This window comes from Panthera tigris, chromosome B2 (assembly GCF_018350195.1).
Source record: "Panthera tigris isolate Pti1 chromosome B2, P.tigris_Pti1_mat1.1, whole genome shotgun sequence".
Classification (NCBI taxonomy): Eukaryota; Metazoa; Chordata; class Mammalia; order Carnivora; family Felidae; genus Panthera; species Panthera tigris.
In genome coordinates, this window is record NC_056664.1 from 100,098,283 (window position 1) to 100,119,819 (window position 21,537).

Genomic DNA, 21,537 nt, shown 5'->3' on the forward strand with positions numbered 1-21,537 from the left:
CCTTTCAATTTCCCTGAGCCACGTTGGTTTGTAGGAGCTGAAAAGGCCACCACTGATCACAGGCCATTCTGTAGAAAGTGGGGGGCTACGTGCGTCAGAGGTCAGGGGTTGCTCATAATTGTTCTAGAATAAGGTTTCAGTCAGTATACTTCCTCAACTTAAAGGTACACTGACTGAATACAGAATGGCTCTAGTTCAGGGAGAAGAACCTGTCTTACACACAAATTTAAAACGAGAACTCCAAGTCATTCTTAGATGATGAAGTAGAGCCCCTGAATGGCCAGGGATGGAAGAATGTAACGCAGACCTGCTGAAAAATTACACCCAAGGCAATGTGATTGGGTAGGGGAGATTAGGGCAGCAAAGGATCCCACGGGTAGCTAGTGAGGCCGGTTTAGGTCCAGCCTTTCTTGGAAACCCAAGGCCTCTGGGAGACGAGAGAAGTACAAGCAGAGAAGACTCAACCAGTGTTTACAGAAACAGAGTGTGTGGCTCCTTCACACATGCCCTTCATCAGGGAGCTTTTCTGGATGGCCTGGCCTCACTCTGCACTCCCAGAGCCAGAGCCCCTTCCACACAGTTGTATCACACTGTACAATAATTGCCTGTGTACTTGTCTGTCGAATTCATTTTTGTCTCAACAGATTCCAGCATGGTGTCTAACACCCAGTGGGCATCAAAAAAATGGTAAGTGAATGAAAGAATGACCTGTGACACAGTGACTGTAATTCCAAGGTACAACTAGGGCAGAGGAAAGTAGCAGTCATCTCAGAGGGGAGAAAAACCAAAACCGGATGGACTGAAGGGGACCTTTCTAAACCAGGCTGAAGACAGAGTGCCACCCACCCCTCAGCAGTCCCTGAAGGCTCATCAGCCACAGGACACCTGTTCCATCCTATTTCTAGGGTAAGGAGGTACATCTTCTAGCTAAAACACATGTTCCCGTAATTATCAAAATTGAGTGTTACAACCAAGAGAAGGGAGAAAATAGTAGATTCACCTAAGTGAGGCAAGACTTTCTATTTCACATACCAGCTCGCTCCATCTCCAACTCAACCTCTCTTAGAAACCTACAGACTCAAGAGTCACAATCTCCAGTTCAGAGTCACCGAGTCTAGGGTCCCAATGGGACACGCTTTCTAATGCACAAGGCATGTGCTCTCAGTACAAAACTTGTCAACTTACTTTTTCCACGTCTAGATCAGCATCCTGCTTCTTCAAAAAACTGTAGAAGAAAAAAAAAATAGACATCAAAAGAGAACGGAGCGCTCTTTTCCTATAAACCTCCCACAAAGTACCACCATAGAATTTCCATTTGCTGCAGACAATCAATTTGCCCACAACTTTTCTCTCGTTCACACAATTGTTGCTACGTCACAGTTGCCACAAACACCTGCCTGCAACTGCAAAGACCTGGCCCTGTACCATCAAAGGAAGCCAACATGAGATTTTAACTTTCTGAAGCCAGGAAAGATACAGATGGAGGTCTTACACACACACACACACAAACGCACGCACGCACACGCACACCTTCTTTCCAGTGCCTACAGGTCATCCATAGTTGGGAAACATTAAAAAAAAAGAGTCTTCCAAGATCTTGTTCAGCTCACCTCTTGGCTTAAATCTTCCCTTAGCCCCCAATCCACATGTGCCCCACTTCCTGTCTGACTGTGGGTGGGCCTCACTGTCAAAACAGCCTTCTTAGGATGACCCCTCTTTCCCATCAGCTGGAGTTCCCCTCTCTGGGAGATGTGCCAACCCAGCAGCCTGCACCGACTTGTCCACGGAACTTAGGCCCCAGGAATACCTTAGAACCTTGTGCCAACCCCTGGCAAAGTAGAGTGCTGATTCTGTGGCACCCCTGCCCACTTCACATTAATCTTGAAAGTGCCAGGAGCGGGATGGCACCTTTCCAGTTTGCTCATGCACTCTGCCTGTAACCTGCCAATATTACGGTTCCTCGCTTATTATTTGCAATTTTAGCTGTTGGAACAAAGCTTCAGTTTTAGTATGATGATAAAGAATCAAAATGGTTGAATGGAATTACGTTGACAACAATATGTTAGGGCAGAAAGTAAAAGGTTTGAGGAATGTGAATAAAAAGGCAGCAACAATTTTTCCTCTCTTAGTAGAGACTCACACTTTTTGTCATTATGATTCTTGGCATCCTGGTCCATGGTTTAAAAGACTGCCATCATAAATTACTATCCCCATCAAAACCACCCCTCCCCCCAACACACACAAAAGAATTTTTGCAAAGAATGCATAATTAACAGTAACATCTTTGTTTTGTTTAATCAAAGATGACTCAGAATGAAGGAAAGAAAAAATGACCATGGGGAAGAGCATGAGAAACTCCTATATTGTCTTCCGCAGATGGGTATTCAAATCATGAACTGACTGCAGACATGCAGGAGAACCAGCACGAGGTTGGGGGGAGAGAATGTGCTAATGAGCATGCCACTACAGCCCGGACCTTAGCAACCCACATCACCCCATCTCTTCCTTGCTTCTGACACGCTGTCCTGTCCTAAGTAAGGAGATGCCACAAGTCAATATGTGCCTTTCTCCTGGCTAACCCACTAGGGATGCAGACACTGCTGAGCTGTAAAAAATGGGAATCCCCATTGTCTCAAAATGTTAACTAGCCTCCCTATCACCAGCAAAGAGTAATTCAGAATCGGGAGAACTTTTCACCAAAGGGAACAGTGGAAGTCTGACTTCCATTCTTGAACACTTCCCCAAAGAAGTTTAGGAAGGCTGTCATTCTGATTTACAGAACGGAATTTTTCTGTTTGCAAGGTGGAAGATTCCTTCATCCGCCACAGAAAAAGAAACACCTCCAGAATCACTACCCTTTCCCAAAGTAGTAACGAAACTTAACCTCTCTCATGCATACAGCACGAGTGCAACCACATGAGATAACCCCGTTCAACGGCAAGCTCTTCCAGAATGAGCCTTAGTGGGGCGCCTGGGTAGCTCAGTTAAATGTCCGACTCTCGGCTCAGGTCATGATCTCATGATTCGAGTTCAAACCCCACGTTGGGCTCTGCACAGACAGCACAGAGCCTGTTTGGAATTCTCTCTCCCTCTCTCCTGCCCCTACCCCACTCATGCTTTCTGTCTCTAAATAAACAAATAAACGTAAAAAAAAAAAAAAATGAGCCTGAGCTCCATGGCACTTTAGCAACTGGTAGCAAAAGGAAAACTGAAAACCTGTTTGGAGCTGCTAGCTAACTACTGCAAAAGGAATGTTATCCATCCATACATATATGCAGCTTCATCCCATTTCTTTTTCAGGCTTACAAAACAGATGGAGTTAATTAACAAAGACAATACATATATGCATCATCCTGCAGCCATAAACCAGAAGGATGTCACAGCTTTAACTTCAAAGCCTCCCAGCAAGCACAGCCTGAGATATTTTTAGGCATCAGCTCCATTGTTTCAAAGAGGATATGGTTTGGTGAAATAAAATTGCCAAAAAGTAAAATTCACAGGACAACCTTGCTAGGATGAAGAGTGGCATTTGATTTTAAAACCAGTTATGTCTGTCTTAAAGGGTGTGCTTCTGCAAAGCTGAGAATAAATTTTGTCATCAAATGTTTAAGTGAAACAGAAGTACCTTTTATTTAAATGTCTTACATAAAAAAATCATTCTTTAAAAATTGACCGATTATGCTATTTTATCTTTATTCTAAATATAAATTTTTGGAATATTCAAGTTTTAAATTTTCAAAGCTTAAGGCAAAAGAGACCTCCCTCCTCCTCTGTGTGTGTGTGTGTGTCTGCGAATAGACCGATATACATATATAGTTATACAGACATTTTCAATAGTTGACTTTGTATTCAATCGTGGGTTTGTGGCCATTAGGGCATTTTCCATGCTTTTATTCTTCCTGCTGAAGTAGTGCTAATGTTTTGTTTGAGAAACATGACTGAAGTGACCCAGATTCCCAAGCGGAAAAGGCTGATCCATGAATGTTGCAAATGTGTGACCGCCTGCAGGAATGAAAGCCAAAGCATAAGACCCTGGCCAAAAATGAACTACTCCCAACTATTTAGATCAGATCAGATCCTCTATCTTTGGGAGAATACACAGAGACCTTCATTTTTAGAGGAAAGTCTAAAAGTAAAACTGAGAAGGCTTTGACTTTGAGTTCTCTTGATGCAGCCATTCCTGTAGCCCCCCCAACTCCTTGCTCTCCCATTTCCAAATGCCCAGGGGACGTCCCCCCTGGTCCCCACCACAGGGACCTTACAACCAGACAGTGCAGGCACAAGAATAAACAACCAGAGGGAGTGTCAGCCACATGTTCAGAGAATGGCAAGAGGCTTAGTAGTCCTACAGGGCAGAGAGGGACTTACGAGTGTGGAGGTAGGCTGGTGGGAGAAAGGTGGGAAACTGAGGCAGAGGCCAGCTAAGAAGTCAGCCTGTGAGAGGCATACTCCTGCACTTACCAGTGTATTTTCTACACGCCTCTATCCCAGGAAGGGGGAGGAAAATAGATACAGCCCCCAGCATCTTCCTGGCACAGGACTAAGCACCGTCATTCTGATCTCACCAACTCTGCTGGGTAAGTATAGTTTTCTCCTAATTAGCTGTCAGGGCCCAGGACAAAAATCACCTTTTCACTCCTGTTTTCCTCTGGTCCCACTTCCGTGCAGAACTAGATTACCTTTCCTCTGTGTTCTTACAGCACTTTACACAGTTCCTGCGTCCTGGTCTTCCCTGCTCCAGAGCAGCGCTCAGCCCAACAGGGGCTTCAGCTCTGCTGATGGAGGGGTGAAGGGTGAAGAGAGCCGGTGACAGAGTGACTGATGAAGAACTGACCAATAGAGCTGACTCAAGCTGCACGTAGGGTAGGGGTGTGTGTTGGGGGGAGGGCTGGAGGACAGAAATGCAGGGTGTGCCCACATACCACACAAGCCACATAGATAACCAGAAGCTGACCTTTCTTTCAATTTCATCCTGTGTCTTTAGCTATAAATAAGTGACCAAGATCCAATCTGGAGATTCTGCTATTATTTTTAATATTAGCCAGTGTTTCCTTTCCACTTAAAAAATATGACTGAGAAACTGACGCTCAATATGTTAGAGTCATAACCACAACTCCTGTGTGAAGAAGGAGACTTGAGGGATATGACAAATCCAAGACTTAAATCATCGTTCTGGGTTTTGTTTGATTATTTCAAGAAAAGGAAGATTGAGAGAGAAATGAAATCTACTTTTCTCTTGCCACAGAATCTTCTCTATTTCCAATTCAACCCTTCTTACTACTTGCAAAAGATTTAAAATATTCATCGACCTGCCAAAAAACATCTGCATGCTACTCGACACATCTATTCACATCTGAATGCCTTCTTTCTGCTCCAACGATCATTGCTGTATTCAGTCAAACTAAAGTGAGAACCTCAGAACTGTACGTGGTGTGATGTCAGTGGCACCGAGGATAAAATGGCCATTTGACAGCAACTTCCATATCAAGTGTGTCGACAGGGGCACTGCTCCTTTGGTTATTAACTTAGGATCCAAGGCACAAAAAAGACCAGGCAGGGCCAGACTCTGCCACAATTCCAAAGAAAGCTCAAACACACACAGAGCATACACAGAAGCTCCTCAATGTTCCCCAGTGAAGGGGCGGCCCCTGGCTCCCTGCCTGCAGCCTGGGAACAGGCCCACTCTCTCAGTGGGCTTCCTGAGGCCTTCACAGCTGCACACAGACACGCAGTGCAGTGTTTGGGACCATCTACGCTCAAGGTCACCACAATCTTCTGTGTGCCCAACAGCTGGGGCAGGCCCCGGAGACAGGAGCCAGCTCAGACAAGGCCCTTTGTTGTGGGGTATTCCTCATTGCCTGGTTTACCCAGGAAAAATGTATTTTCCTTTAGCCATTCACTCTGGCCCTACCTCATTCTCCTGCGTCCTTCTCCACACATGAACCTTTTAACAAGGTTAAAAGCTAACCTCCCATCTTACCTCCCTCCCACCCTGGTAAAGGCACAGTGACACAATGGTGTCCATGTGCACAATGGTTAAGAGCAGAGGGCCTTGACAATGTTGGTGACAGGTCAAGACTCCTGAAGAGTTTAAAGGAAAGGGTCTAGCCTGGGAGAGGACAGTAAAGGTGGCTGGGGATCGCCTTTGGGTATCCTATGCTAGGAAGATGTACTTTGTCGTATAATCTCATTCTTATTTCTTTTATACAAACATTGATTTACTTCACTGAAAAGGTAATATACGCTCAATGAAAAATCTGGAAAATCTGGAACCCCTGTTATGATGTTGGAACTTTCCCCTTCTGGCCAGTATTTCTATGCTTATGTAAATGTTAACCGCTACTACAGCACCTCCAACTTGCATGTCACAACTGATGGCACATACAACTTATTTTGCATAGAGGCAAACAGTGGGGGGCAGGGTACCCTCAATATGAACAATGTACCTAGTAAAATTAATTGCAGGATCTATTTCAAGTAGTAAGGCACAAAAGGGAGGCTACATCACCTAAGGATGCTTCTCACCACTGACCTATGAATTGCTCTCTAAAACACAGAATTTTGGTCCATAGCCAGGGAGGAAGTGGTTGGATTCAGTTTTGTTTTGTCTTTTTTTTTTTTTTTTTTAAGTCTTTTAATGTTTATTTTTGAGAGAGAGAGAGAGAGAGAGCGAGAGAGAGAGAGAGACGGAACATGAGCAGGGAAGGAGCAGAGAGAAATGGAGACACAGAATCCAAAGCAGGCTCCAGCTCTGAGCTGTCAGCACAGAGCCTGATGTGGGGCGTGAACCCACAAGCTGCAAGATCATGACCTGAGCCAAAGTCGGACGCTCAACCAACTGAGCTACTCAGGCGTCTGGGTTGGATCCAGTTCTATCTCTAGCTCTGTTATTTATTTGTTCTGTGACTGGGTGGGGGCAGGGGTGCAGGAAGGGTGACATTAAATAACCCATGGGGCCAGGCAGGTAAAACAAATGAATGAAGCAGGTGAGGTGGGGCTTGGGTGAGCTGAAGAGCCCTGAGGCCGCTGTCATGAGAGAACACAGAATTGGTTTTGTCAGACCTTCCAATTTTTTTCAAAAGAAACAGGGAATCTCAGTTTTTATACAAAAATGCCCCATTTAAAAATGTTCATTTAATTTTTAAAATGCCTCATGTGGCCTAATGAAACATAATAAACAAGGGTATAATCCGGCCCATAGACTGGTTTGCTATCTGTTTAAGTCATAAGATCCAGCTCTTGGTTTCTCTTAATATTAAATAGGAAATTGGCCGCTATCCGCCCCTTGGGGTTATTTAAGAGCATGGGGGAAGGGGATTATTATCACGTAACAAAATAATCCAAGCCCATTCAGATGCACAAAGCAGAGTAACATGATCCCTTGGTTTTATGTAATGTTAATAGATGTGGCTTCATTTTTTTGTAGAATTATTTGAAATGTATAATTATACATGTTAGCTTCCAAACAAACAAAAGAGGTAATTGTAATAGCCTTGGAGGACGAGGGTGTGACCAACTCGATCAAGCAGTGGGGTGGAAGTCTGAGGGGAATGGCTTTGATTTTTTTTTTTAACAAACACTGTGTAGAGACAGGTGGTGTAGACAACCCTCTCAAGAAACACTGCACTAAAGGGCAGCACAGCAACGAGGTGGTCTCTACGTGAGAAATGCAAGGTGAAAATAACTTAATCTTAAAAATGGATGAAATCACAAATGTGGTGACAGAATGAGCATCATGTTAGAATAAACAAACAAACAAAAAAACCCAAGTACCAACTAAAGCCATTATGTCAGCAAAATACTAGACAGTATTGGGTGCAGTAAAAATTTTATTATTAAGAGTGAAGAAGTTAAGATCTAGTTACGCTGGTTTTCTTAAACAAGAAGTCGGGGAGGGGGGAAGATCTTTACTACAACACACATTGCCCCACATTTTACACTGTGCCATTTCTGTATTTGTCCTTTTTAGCCTACTTCTAGCAGTTTCTCTTTGCTAAAATACATTAGTTGCCATGGAAACAATGTCATAGTGTGTAAAACCACTCACTGTCCTTGGAAAGGCATTCATGATAAAAACTGAACAGTAGCATGTTTTAAAAAGCAATCCCATAGACAGCAGTTGTGTAAGAACACCACAAGATCTCAAAATTGTGACTTCGAGGTATTCCACCACCACCATCATATGGTCCGGTTTCCCCCAAGTCAACCAGAGAAGCACCTTTCCTCCTCTTGTACACCAAGAGTAATTACAACAAAATCTCCCATCTAATGTTGGTGAAAACAATAGATTCCCTGTGAGGCACGCTCACTTCTCTGGATGGGGTAGGGCTGGGAAACTGTAGAATCAGAAGGTTTGTAGGCATGATAACACCTCTGCTAATGAGAAGGATTTAGTCCTGTGATACCTTCTGCTGTCCAATTTTGTTTTAAGAGAGGGAAATAATACTTAGGACATAGAGATTTACACTTGCTTTTCCCTATTGTCACAGATTAGCAAGACACTCTTTCTTTTTTCCTTTCATCAACACAAAGTAGACCATATTTATTTCTCTGAGATAATACATTGAGCAGCTTTCATGTGCCATGTTGGCAAAGGAAACAGGCAAGATATGGGTCCCCCGGAAGCTGAAAATCTGGTGGAGCCAACTGGGCAAGGGTGGGAGCATAAAAGGCCTCCTGGGTCTTGGTGAAGAGCCGGATTTTATTCTAACTGCAAATAGGAAGATAATTGAGTGGTGTTCCCCAGCAACATGATCTCACATAGATTTTTAAAAGCTCACTCAGCTATGTGGGAAGTGGGATTGGAAGTCAACAGTAGAGGAGCGCAGAGCAGTAATGTTATCAGAATCGTCCCCACGAAAGAGGGCAATACAAAGCAGATGGAGAAATGTGATCTCTAATTAGGGTGACTTTGCACCTTGGCTCCTCTGTGGAAATGCTAGATGACATCTACTGTCCTGGGCACTCGTCAGATTAAACATTTGTGTAAATGATTCATTTTTAAGCCAAGTGTTATTATTAGTTGCATCAAAATGTACCAAGGTTGGATTTGCATTTCCAGCTTCTGCCATAGATAGACTTGCCTGCCAGTGGGTGAGATAACCTCAAGGTGAAGAGAATTTTCTGAAAGGTGACCAATGGCAATCCATCTCTTTTCCTGTCCTTTTCCAATCTTGGCCTAAGTAAACACCTCCCTCTCAAGGAAAATAGACAGGATGCTCACCAATAAAATAAAGAACACTTGGACATGAGCAGCTCAGGGCAGCTAACTCCTCCCAGTCTCAGAGGGCAGTGCCCCTGGCAGACGCTGGATGCAGTGATCAGTTGTGCTGTGAGCCATGCTGCAGCTAGAGTTGCACAGGACATCCATCACAAGGGTCAGTGGGAAACAGAAGATTACAGGTTAGGTGTACATGAAATATATTCAGGACATGGCCCTTCTCAAGAATGGTGTAAATGCTTTCATTACAGTGTTTTTGTCATTTATCGATGGCTATTCTAATTCACTTCGTAATGTGCCTTTTGGCGATAATGAAACAAAAAGGAAAAAATGGCAAATTTAGTGAAAAATTAAGTACTGTATTTCTATTTTTCGAGAAAGCTGATGATGGAATGTCAACGCATACAAACTGCTGGTTAATATTCATTATCCACCATGGGAGCCATAGTGGTATCATTCACTCCATAAACCACAGCCACAAATCTACAGAAGCACAGATCAGCAACTACTTCAAATGTTAGTCACTATTGTAATAAGGTTGTGTCCGAGGATGACAATCTAACACATGCTGCTATAGAAGGTTCACTAACATAGCACTCTAGGAAGTATGACTTTTCTTTTAGATCAAATGCTTGCTATTCTAAGTTGATTCTGCTTATTTCTGAGTAAATAAGTACATATATGAAAAGCGAAGTGATAGCTTTTAATGTGTTGGCTTCATTAGCAAAAGAAAAGAAGTTTAACAGTTAAATGATTCCAGTTTTAGGTAGTATTAACCAGTGGTTTAAGTAGAAAAAATCAATTCCAACAGTGGTTTGATTTTTTTTTTTCCATCTATTTCCTGAGATCAAATAAAGCTTGTGGAAGTTCATTCTGTCACAGGTGAAACATCTCCTGTTACTGTGAATGCCACTGTAAATTGTAAAAAGTTTAACATGAGAGGGGCGCCTGGGTGGCTGCCGGTTAAGCATCTGACTCTTGATTTCAGCTCAGGCCATGGTCTCACGGTTCATGGATTCAAGCCCTGCACTGGGCTTTCTGCTGGCAGCAGAGACTGCTTGGGATTCTCTCTCTCTCTGCCCCTCCCATGCTCTTTCTCTCAAAAATGAATAAATAAAACTTAAAAAAAAAAGCTTAACATGAGAGAGGAAATTATTTGTTTTTGCAGCGAAATACACATATAAAGTTTATAATGCTAAAAAACAACTGCCCTTACTAAATCAAGAAACCTATGGAACCGAAAGTCACTTGGAATTGCGTATGCATATGCATAACTCATAACTGCTTTCAAATAAGTGGCTATATCCTACCAAATGCAAAAAAAAAAAAAACTATAGATGTAGAAATTGACAAATAATAGGAAAACATAACTACCAAATTTTTGTGACAAAGTGTTTTGTGAATATTATTAACATTTCAGCACAGTAATATGTGCCTTTTACTTTGCCACCTGTCATCAGCAACCAAGTTTTAGAAAAAATGTTTGAGGGGCTCCTGGGTAGCTAAGTCAGTTAAGCGTCTGACTCTTGATTTTAGCTCAGGTCATGATCTCACATTTCGTAAGTTCGAGCCCCCTGAGCCTTGTGAGTTGGAGCTTGGGATTCTCTCTCTCCCTTTTCTCTCTGCTCCTCCCCTGCTCATGCTCGCTCGCTCTCTCTCTCTCTCAAAATAAATAAACTTTAACCAAAAAAAAGAAAAAAATCTTTGAGAAACGATTCTCTAAATCAACCTAGTTGTTGCATAATGGTATGATAGATGAATCCTGTAAAGTTTGGGTGTGTTCTGTTCCAAAACAGTTGGAAATCTTTCATTAAAGCAGTGAATGAAGCGCCAAAACACTTCAGTTCTTTAAAGCTTTTAGCCAATTGCAGTCATTGAAAACAAGGCTTGCAAAAAGGAAGATGTTGAAATTTATCCCGACAAAGCAAAGGAGGGACTAAACACAGTGTCCAAGATTTAATTCTGAAATTGTATTATGATGTGTTGAAGGATCTCGACTTGAGGTGATATTTTGATGGTGCTCCTAGTTTTAATTGGATACATTTATATTAGGAACCAGAATGGAGAGAAATTATGAAGATCTACAATTTGTGTCACCTAAATGTGACAAGACATTCAAAAGGACCACAGAGGAATTTATTTTCATGAGTTTTGTAAAAATATTTATTAACGATAAAAATCCTGAGGGTAAAAGACCTGTGAAAATATTTGGGCTAAAATATTAACACATTTCAACACGTAAAAAGTTAGCCCGAGGAAAGCCTCCATTTAGCAGAATTTGCTCTGAGCTCATGTGCATCGGTAGAAAGAACTATTTTCTCTGTGAAAAAAATATTTTGATGTATACCATGAATGCCAACTGATGACAGTAACAATTTCACATAGTGACTATAAGACACAACTTTGAAGACGACTAGAGGCAAGTCTATGAGAACATTTAAAATAGTTCATTCTTCATAAAAAATATGTGACATGGGTATTAGAGACATATAGCTAGAAACTGACTAGAGTGAATGTATACCCCAAATAATTATGGTCATATGTTCTTTTTAATGCTTACTCAGTATAAAAAGGTCTTTTTCTTCTAATGTACATGGACATGTTTTTAAGTTTTAGAAATTTTATTTTTCCGATTTTGAATAGAACCATTTCAAAGGTCCAAACATGGTACCAGTTAATAAATCAACCTTTAAAAATTCTATACTATTGATTATTTTAGTGACTCCTTTCCACAGTGTTATGATCCCACATCTCGAGTTCTCTTGGCTCCCACTGACAGATGAGGAAAAACATGAGATGCGTGTATATTTTGAGAAGATGTGCTCAAAGTGCCACCATAATTTTCTAGAAAAGTATATAAGCAGCATCCTCAACACACCACCAAATACACACTTTTTAAAGCAAGACTAAAGATTTCCCTTCTCAAATTACTAGGCATTTCAAGAAACAGCAGGTTTTAAAACATCTTCTTAAATGTAGCATCATCCTTGTACGAATGTCAAGTTGGGATGAGACATAATTAAAAAGAGCGAACTGGTTTCTGCGCCCGCCCCCCCCCCCCATTTAGTGTTCTGGTAACTACTTATGAGTTATACTCGAAAATGAATCCCTCTATATACTCATGCTTTATTTAGTACATGAGGACTGAATAAAAGTGAAGAGTTTCTCCCATGATAATCAGAGATTGAATACAATCTCTAGTATTCACCCTGATTCCTTTAAAATATGGAACTGAGGGATCACACCCAGTAAATATTCTCTTCTAGTCTCCAGTATCACGGTAAATTGATTAAAGAAAGTCCTGAAATTCTAATAATTTCCACTGAAATGAGTCTCCCTGGCAACTGAAGTCCTCCCTTCCAGGGCACTCAGAAGAACTGCCACAAGCTAAAAACAGGAAGCCCAAATCCCCACTATGTTTGGGAATATCTGGTAGACAAGCCTGCTCCTTGAGAGGGCAGATCTTCCCACTTCTTGCCCAAAGTGAACCTGATACACGTATGCGAAGACATGATTTACTCAAAAGAAAAAGCATACTCTAAGAATACAAGCCAGTGAATATGCTGCCATCATTGTTACCATCATCATCATCATCAAGATAAAATACAGCTCAGATGCAATGTGGCAGGAGTGAAATTTACACCTATTACTCAGCTGTACACACACAAAAAATGTTACTTAAGAACACCTGGCTGGCTCAGTCACTGGAGCATGCAACTCTTGATTTCAGGGTCATGAGTTCCCACCCCATGTTGGGCTTAGAGCTTCCTAAATAAATACTTTTTTTTTTTTTTAATTTTTTAACATTTATTTATTATCGAGAGACAGAGCATGAGCATGGGAGGGGCAGACACAGAATCCGAAACAGGCTCCAGGCTCTGAGCTGTCAGCACAGAGCCTGACGCGGGGCTTGAACCCACCAACAGGGAGATCATGACCTGAGCCGAAGTCAGGCGCTCAACTGAGCCACCCAGGCACCCCAATGAATAAATACTTTTTAAAAATGTTACTTCATTTCTCCAGTGTTTAATTCAAATTGATCACGACCACTGCATTTCTGATGATAGTAACAAAAACAATCTCGACACTTCAAGATAACTTAATCTCTTCAGATTTAAAATTCTTAGTTGCTTCAGGTCAATTAGTCAAATTAAACTTCTCTCAAACTGCCTCTCAGGGCTGTGTTCTTTTCCCTTGCCCTTCTGCCCCCACCCCAGGTTAGCAGGATGGGGAGAGGACCTAGTCTAGGCACTGCCCTCCATGCCCTCACTGGCGTCCCTGGGATGTTTCATCCCTTTGTCTTTGGGTGTTGGCCTGATTCTGCTGATGTGACTGGTAGATTGAACCCAACCAGTCTCCAGGAGTGAGACCGCACAGTTCACTCTGTGCCGCCTTCATTCTGCCTCCCAGCTCCCTCTGCACCTCCACATGTGCCTGAGGGGGCCTACAGGCCGGTGGGATCGCTCCTATGCCACATGCAGGCTTTGGGGAATTGAGAGGGCTTATTTCTGCCTAAATACGCCCCCCTGAGGAGTACACTACAGGTAGTTTCCTTCCAGGGTTCCAGACCAAATGCAAGGTATGGGTGCTGTCTGCAAGTAGATTCTCCTCCACTCTCCTGAAGTGGGGGATCTCAGCCACCCATTCATTTAGCTCTAGTCTCCTCCTAATCTCTACAAGCTCCATGCTCCATCCCAGGAAGGTATTTCCTCCTTCCTGCATGGCTTACTACACAATATATACCAGGCCTTCTGAGATCTGCCTCCTTGGAATCCACAATCATTTTTCTTCTAACAAAGCCTGCCTCTTTTGAGTGAAGGCCTGGGCTAATTCTGGTCTCTGAAACATGCTTCAAGGGCTTGTTTTGAAAGTCAAAAGCTGAACAACGTCTTCTTTGTCCTAGACCATATTCTGTTCTCCCCCTGAAGTAATGGAATCCTTTGCCTCAATGGGGGAGATTCCCAGGGAAACAAGAATTAGAAGGAAAGTAAAGTAAATTGAATACTAGTTTAAGATTATCCCCCACTAAACTAGGTCATAATGTAAGGTTTCAGAGATCCCAGAACATTCACCCAGGATTTTTAAATTTTAATTAAAAAAAATTTTTTTGAAGTAAAGTCTACACCCAACATGCGGCTTAAACTGATGACCCTGAGGTCAAGAGTAGCATGCTCTGCTGACTGAGCCAACCAGGCACTCCATTATCCAGGATTTTTTTAAAAGTGCAACATACTGACATGTCATTCTTCTAGAAGACATCATTTACAGTCAACTCTTGAACAACATAGGTTTGAACTGCACAGGTCTACTTACACCTGGATTTTTCTGGATACTGTACAGTACTGTAAATGTATTTTTTCTTATGGTTGGTTTTAATATTTTCTTACTTTACTGTAAGAGTATGGTATATAATACATATAACATACAAAATATGTTAATCGGCTTTTGATGATCAATAAGGCTTCCAGTCAACAGATGGCAATTAACATTCAAGTTTTTGGTAATTCAAAAGTTATACATGGATTTTCGACTGCCCAAGGAGTCAGCACCCCTAACTTCTGTGCTGTTCAAGGGTCAACTGTACACATATTTGAACCAAGAGCAAAAGAGGCCTATGGATTTCAGTTTCTTGAAGTATTTATACCTAATGTCCTTAATCATTAATCTACAGTTGAGCAGCTATACATTCAACAAGGAGCCACCCTTATTCAGCATCATTTTAGAACTCTACACTCCCCTAGGTTTCCTCTTCTGAGGGCTTCCTGCCTTTGTTTCCCCTCTTCCATACCTGCTGTGTTCACGCATATCTGTAAGACTACAGATCCTTCCTTACCGCATCTACCATCCCAGTTCCAGCTTGCTCCCCTAGCCAGCCTAAATCCTACTTGCAGCTGATTCAACCGATATTTTCCTTAGTCTCTAAGAATATCCTCCTCACTTGATGGTTCAAATCAATTCTCAACTCTAGGTCACCAAACGGTCAGATTTTCCATTCCAAAGTAACAAGTACTACTACAAGGCCAAATCACAAAACTGGGCTAAAGCGAGACATTAAAAAGTACCTACAAATTCCAATGGGGCCTCACTATTTCTCTGTAATACATTTTTGTTTTTTTTTAAAAGATTTTATTTTTAAGTAATCTCTACACCCAATGTGGGGCTCAAACCCACAACCCTGAGAACAGGAGTCACATGTTCCACTGACTGAGCCAGCCAGTCACTCCTCTCTGTAATAATTTCTATCCATCTATTAAAATATTACTCTATATTTTTGTGGCTGTTTGGACTTCTTCTAGATTCTCCGAGCTGTCCTCCTATCTTTGAACCTTCCAACCTTGGATAATGGCTCAGCCTCCAATTTTACTGAAAAGCTTCAGGACATCCACCCTTTGAACTTCTTTCTTTTCACATAAAAATGTCAGGAGCGCCTGGGTGACTCAGTTGCTTTAGCGTCCAACTTGGGCTCAGGTCATGATCTCACAGTTTGTGAGTTTGAGCCCTGCATTGGGCTCTGTGCTGACAGCTCAAAGCCTAGAGCCTGTTTCGGATTCTGTGTCTCCCTCCCTCTCTCTCTCTGTCTCTCTCTCCTGCCCCTCCCATACTTGCACACGTGCTTTCTCTTAAAAATAAATAAACATTAAAAAAAAATTTTTTTTAAATGTATCTTCATCTGCCTCAGTGATAGTTAGAAATCACACGTGTAAAATACTGTGCCTGCCCCTTCGTGGGAATTCAGACTTGCAAATACCCTTCTCATGTGTTCTTTCTCACTTCAAGTTACTGCTAATTTTTATCCCATTGAGAGCTATAGTGAGTTGAATGGCAGCCCCCTTCCCATTATAAAATATGCCCATCCGAAATCCCCTCATGGGGAAAAGGGTCTCTGCAGATATAATTAATAAATTAAGAATCTTGATGGGGTGCCTCAGATCTTGATGGGGGGGATCTTGATGGGGTGGCTCAGTTGGTTAAGTGACCGACTCTTGATTTTGGCACAGGTCATGATATCATGGTTGGTGAGATTGAACCCCATGTTGGGCTTTGTGCTGACAGCGTGTATCCTGCTTGGGATTCTGCTTCCCTCTCTGCCCTTCCCCTGCTCACGTTTTCTCTCTAAACAAGCAAACATTAAAAAAAATAAAATAAAAAAGAGGAAGTTAAGGATCTTGAGATGAGATCATCTTGAATTAGGGTAGGCCCTAAATCCAGTGACAAGCGTCCTTATGAGAGAGGAGAAAGCCATGTAAAGATGCTCAAAGGAAAATCTCATGTGAATTGGTGGCAGAAACTATAGTGATGGGTCTAAAAGCCAAGGAACGCCCAGGCCTGCCAGCAGCCACCAAAAGTTAGGAAAGAAGCATGGAACAGAGTCTCCAGAACAAGGTGTCACTGGGATGTGACACCTTAATTTCAAGACTTTTGGATTCCAGAACGGTGAGAGAAATTCTTCTGTTGTTTTAGGCCACCTAGTTTGGGGTAATTTGTTGCAGCCACAAAAGACTAATGCAAGGGCTCCTCCTATACCCATCATGATCTTGCCCCTGCCAACTCTGTTGATCCTCTTCCATCCGTTATCCCCACCTCCCTCCAATCTCACCAACATCACCCTCACTAGTGGATCATTTCTACATGTTCTAGCTCATCTAGAAGGTTCTTAAAGCCCAGCTGAGTGTCCTGGTGGGCAGCATAGAGCAGGGCTCTTCCCACACTGGCAGTTCTGGATCTCAAGTGCATGAGAGCATTGTTGTGGGGATGGAGGCCAGAGTACTTCAACCCCTACACACAGGACCTCTGTCACAGCTTGGGACAGGAGATCTGGGAAGCAGAGTTTGCCTTGGGAACTCTAGATTGGGGACTCTTAAACCTTCACACACTGCACCCTTCCTCATTTGGCATACTTGGGCCAAGGTACAGAGAACGTCTGCAGTTTTCCAAGTGCCAGTCCTCCTTATATCACATTCAGGCATAAACTAACCAGAACTTCCCTGGAGCTACTGGCACTCACAGAGGCATCTGGCTCAGCTCATTATTCTGGAGTCCTCATAGGTCCTTGCCAGCCACACCTCACGGGCCTTCACTGAGCAAATCTCAGTCTCTTGGAGAACTACCTGCAACTCTTAACAGTCTGAAATCAACAATCTGTTGAATAATGACTACAAGATGGTGGGAATTATATGGACAACCACACCTATATGAAAAGAAGGACGTGATATGGCACATTATCTACCTATGCCTTGCCCCTAATTTGAAAACAGGATTAGAAGTTGGCATCACTGGCATTTTCACCCAAGGAAGTTGAACATAAGGGGGAACCTAAAACACTGTGCAACCAAAATCTGGGTTCTGAACCATGATTTTGAGAACCTACCAATGCAAAGGACCTAATGTACTACCTACAAGAAGAAAATATATTCAAGATGCATCTCATTCCAGAAGTACTGAAAACACTTGTAAGACCTCCCAGCTTGGAAGCTCAGAATCATAATCAACAAGCATTTAATAAATGCACAGCTCAGTGTAGTGTTACATAGCACAACGCAAATGAAATGAGGTGTGCTTTCAGCCTTCTAGAAGCATGCTACTGAAAACGGACAATTCTGACAGGGAGATATACCAAAATGACTGAACATGAACAAACTGGATAAATGCATGAGGTGGTGACATTACATGCCAGCCAAGGAGAGAGCGTATTAGGACACTGGCATGTGATCTCCTGCATTTAAGAAGGTGGCTGTGGTAATGGGAGGGGGGTTGGGGGTGAGGAGGTGCTCAAATCATGGACCATGTATGGTTAAGGAAGGGAGAAAAGTTCACTACCGCTTTCCAAAGACCATAATGGCATTTCAAACAACAGTGAAGCACCAGGTACCTCCCCTCTTTCTGGCTGCAGCAGTTGGACTATATCCATACAAAATGTTCTTATTTATTCTCCCTCCCTTAGATACATGAAAGCTGGCATCCAGGTGAAGGCTAGGCAGGGCGACGCATTCATGAGGAATCACAGAGAACTTTCCACAGGTAGCTGAGAAGACTCTTAATGAGTGGCTGACAAACACTGACTGTTATGCTGTTGTCATCTTGTTACAGAAATGACTCGAGTAATGACCCCTAACCATGGAAAACATTTCATAAGGTTTATTTTCAGTCATTCTTTTGATGGAGATACAGAGGCTCTGGTTGGGGTACAGTGTTAAGTCATGACTTTGTAGGACCTTAAGTCTAGAAAAGAACCTTCCTCCCCTGCCAGGGAGATTCTTCAGATGCTGATACTACCAAGTGAACCAAATTAACACAGGGAGAGGATGGCACTTCCACAGTCACGGCTGGGTGTCACATGGCTGAGGGACTCAGGTAAATGCTACTTGGAGAGGTGCAGATATGGATGGGCACCGGCTTCCACAGTCCTCTCAGACTTCCAGGTCAACCCTGGTGGCCACTCTGCACTCTTCCACCATCCACTACTGTTTTCTTCCAATTTCCTCCCAGTGTTGAAACATTCTGCATTTCTCCTGGTCTTGGATGTCACTGCACCACTGGTAACTTCCTATGGTTTTTAGTGAAAATCTTATTGGTGAAAACCTGATGGCAGAGGACAAAGAAGTAACTATTTCCCTGACCACTCTAAATGTTTAACCAAAAGCTCAAGATTACGAGGGAAAGATCTTTAAACACACACCATCCTCAAAATACAACAGTGGTTCCTGAACCAGTCTGGGACAATCATTGACCCTAAACCAGGCGGGCTGGTAGAGAGTCAACCTGGTGCCATCAGAAACTACAAAAACTACACAGGCTCAACATCCAAGCCCCACAGATGCCCAGGAGACCAGCTACATACTCCGGGGCCCTGCTCCAAATAAACATCCACTGAATATCTACACTACGAACGACATCGTGCTACCTGCTATAGGGGGGCCAGCAAACAACATTTTTGCACACAAAGGGCCAACAGTTTCTTGAGAATACAGGACCCACACAGATTCCTTGGAGACCTAGATTATAGTCCAAACTAAATTAGTAACTGGATATATGACCTTGGGCAAGTCACAAAATCTCTCTGAACCTTAGATCTCTCCTATGAGAATTTAACTAACAACATAAGGCATCATTATTAGGAGACAACTGGTCATAAGTATTCAATGTAAGAGGATGAGGACATTAGGGGAAACTTCTAAAGCTGGGATTGAAAAATGGGTAGAATTCTGAGGGAAAAGAAGGGTTAGGGGATTTCAAGAAGGGAAAACAAAGGCCAAAACCCATTTTTCATATTAATGAGATACTAGACTGACATCTGGCTAATCAAGTGTTAGTGTAGTGGTAAGTGAGGTGAGCCAAGTATGACTAAGAATGTGGACATGGAAGGCATTGAATGCCAGCCTAAGGAATTTGGTCTTTTCTCCTATTCACTGGGTTGTTCGTAAAGGGACAAGGCAAGAGAACCAGTATCTACATCAGCTGGTACATCCATTTCACATGGATCAACCTCCCCTCACTCAATTTAGAAGGTATAGGAGTGAAGCAACTGCAATCATTATTTGCAAACCACAGGAGAGCCTGAAGGACATAACATATCAAGAGAATATAGACTGGGCAACAGTATATATAAAGGACAGCCACAGAATTGGCATTTTCAAGTAAAAGGAGATGATAAAGGATAGAGAATGACAGAATGTTAGCATTCGTTGATAACTCAGCTCCTACAACTGAAACAATGAGGTGCTCTATATTTGTAGGTTAGACAGTAAACTCTACAATGAAAGGCGAAAGCCTCCAAACTTTGAGAGCAAATAAGAGAAACCATGAACAGAAATCAGCACTTTTCAGGTATCCTTGTGTGCATGTGCCTGGTTATAGGCCACAGATCACACAATTCTGGAATAAAATGAAAACTGAAATGAAAATCAAATTTTATAAGTGACAATATTTGAAACCGTTATTGCTTTTAAATAGATATGACAACATATGGAAATGAAGAAACTTGTTAGTGTTTATTTGGCTTTTGGGTAGAATTTAATTTGGAGGGTGGGGGTGATCCCACAGAAATACAGATTCAGTAACTTTTGCTGGGGATTAAAAGAAGAAAGGATTGGGAAAAGTGCCCTGGGCTTTGTTGTGGGAAAGGCGATCTGGCTCATTTTTAATTTTCCATTAAAGCCCTACTTTTCAGTATAAAGCAGATGGAATCCTTATACAACTCCATGAAAAGCCTACTATTTTTGGGAACCTCAAAGACGGAAGCTCTGAGAAAAATGAACGTGTTTAAATTCATCAGATAAAATCCCACCAGCACATTCAAAAGAAGCAGGTACTTAGAAATCTTAAAAATACAAAGTAAGTGGTCTTTCTGTGATTGATTTCTGATCCCCAGCCTCCCCTGGGCGGCTGCTGACTCGAGCTGACTGATGATTTTCTACCACTTCACGGCCTGCTCCCATCAATGTGGATGAGACTCACTATGCTTGCTTCATTCCTTGTCTTTCAGAAGCTGCCTCCCTGATGGTTCCATCCCTACTGCCATTCTCATATCCAGAAGGGAGTTCGGTGCTCAACCCTGACAGCCCCAAACCTACTGACTCAGAAGATGGCCCGGAGATATGCACTCTGTAAGATCCTCAGAGAATATTCATGTAGCCATGACCCTAAAACTCTCTCCTTATTATTATGAGCTAAGACCTAGTTCAATATATTGTTTGTTGTTCTGCCAGGGTGGATGGAAGAACAAGAGAGCTGCTGTTTACAGAGCATGGACTGTGAGGTACTGGGCTAGGAGATGATATCCACTGTCTCCATACTCATGGCTTATAATCTCATTTGAAAGATGGAACGAAATTAGTGTTAGGAGCATAGATTTCTGGAACCAGACTGTCCAGGTTCAGATTCCAGCTCTAATGCTTACTAGCTGTGTGAGCCTGACTAAATCACTTAACCTCTAAACCTCAGTTTTCCCATCTGTTAAGTAGGAATAATGATAGTATACCATGGAATAGTGCTGGGTGTTGTGTTGGCCAATTGACCATGAATATGATATTGTCCCTGACTTCCAAAGAGCTCATAAGTCAATGAAAAAGACCAGTATCCACCCATTCTTCCACCCAGCTGATTCCATCTTGCTTTACAAGTCCAACTATGATGATGGTGATGATGAGGTAGAAATCAAGCACCATGGGGGCCCATAGAAAGGACCAAAGAGGGGGCTTCCCAGAAGGTGAGTCTTGAGAGGAGTAATGAAGTAGTGAGGTTTCCACTGGGGGGAAAAGGTGTCTTTATATCCTCTAACACTTAGCACAGAAACAACCGCAAAGCGAAGGCAAGGTCAT

General features: G+C 42.5%; 1 protein-coding gene across 9 annotated transcripts in view; it reads right to left on the reverse strand.

Annotated features, from left to right (window-relative positions):
* The window catches only part of FYN (FYN proto-oncogene, Src family tyrosine kinase), a 214,454-nt gene that overhangs the window by 185,470 nt on the left and 7,447 nt on the right, over positions 1 to 21,537 (reverse strand). For 8 of the 9 annotated variants that reach the window (XM_042987006.1, XM_042987010.1, XM_042987016.1 and 5 more), the window contains one exon: positions 1,186 to 1,225. The exons of the other annotated variant lie outside the window; for it this stretch is intronic. The gene's annotated coding sequence lies outside the window, so the exon portion shown is untranslated. The remainder of the gene's footprint in view (positions 1 to 1,185; positions 1,226 to 21,537) is intronic. 9 annotated transcript variants of the gene reach the window in all.